Raw genomic sequence first — 1,078 nt, forward strand, 5'->3', positions numbered from 1 at the left:
ATTGTTTCAACTGTCTTGACGACCGCCAAACAACCAATCAATTTGATCCTCTCTCTCTCTCTATTCCCACAAGGATTCTCTCATGATGATCGACGAGGTCAACCTTGAAAACATATTGACCGTTGATATCCGTTCAAATCGTCTTCATCAAATATATTCGCATTGGCATGAAACATTGAAGCGAGATATGCAACGAATCATGATGGCCAGTACCGCTTGAAATTAATCGAACTTTCAAATCAAGCTCTAGGCCCGGGGCCTAACGGTGTTAAAGCGAAAGGAAAGTTTCGTCCATCCCAATCGACGCCAAATGATGTCACGGTTGGGGCTAATCAATCCGGCCACACTTGAGCGGCATGCCAAAAATCGAAGTAGAAAAAAAAACCTCCCACTAGTTTTATATTAAAACTATTGGCACTGGAACACACATACACACACAGACCACTTAATTCCCAAACCCATTTGCAAGGCGAGTAGATCTATATCTTCCACATTCAAACCCGTTCGCGTTTTGCCAAGCTGCCATATTGTGGTCGTACTCTGAAATCCTGTGCCTCAACCAGCATTTGTGGCCATCGCAATTAGACCCCTGTATTGGTCAAAAGGGGCCCCCATTTGTGGCCAGAAGCCACACAGTCATACTACAATGACATCCAACAACACATGCACTCACTGTACAACCACAGGCCCAATCTTTAGCCAGAGGCACCCATGACGTCATTTAAGATGATGGTTCAAGTACATATGTCTTCTAGCTTGGTCGACGTCCATGGTCCATGAATCACGGAGATGCTCAGGCAAGCCACGGGATTCTCAGAAATGCCCAGCCAAGACTGTTAACCCGTGGCTTGTGAGTACGGGCATCGTGAGAAAGTTCATTAGTATACTTGAACTTGATACAACTCCTTGGTCCATTTCACGATTGGGGGATGTCCGACTTAGCCATGAGGGCTACCTGTAAACACTGCTTAATCCTACTCTTACCTATGAGTATGAGCAATGGGATGAGGCACCTGGGGCCTGGGAACACTATGGAACACAGAATTTCACACCATCACCGAACCAAGCAAGTCCTCCT

The 1,078-nt window shown here is 45.9% G+C and overlaps 1 protein-coding gene across 1 annotated transcript in view; it reads right to left on the minus strand.

The window, feature by feature from the left end:
- LOC131888671 (partitioning defective 3 homolog) overlaps positions 1-1,078 on the minus strand; it is a 13,735-nt gene extending 12,657 nt beyond the window's left edge. Inside the window, exon 1 of the mRNA XM_059237592.1 lies at positions 985-1,078. The gene's annotated coding sequence lies outside the window, so the exon portion shown is untranslated. The remainder of the gene's footprint in view (positions 1-984) is intronic.

Source organism: Tigriopus californicus, chromosome 1 (genome assembly GCF_007210705.1).
Source record: "Tigriopus californicus strain San Diego chromosome 1, Tcal_SD_v2.1, whole genome shotgun sequence".
NCBI classification, from domain to species: Eukaryota; Metazoa; Arthropoda; class Copepoda; order Harpacticoida; family Harpacticidae; genus Tigriopus; species Tigriopus californicus.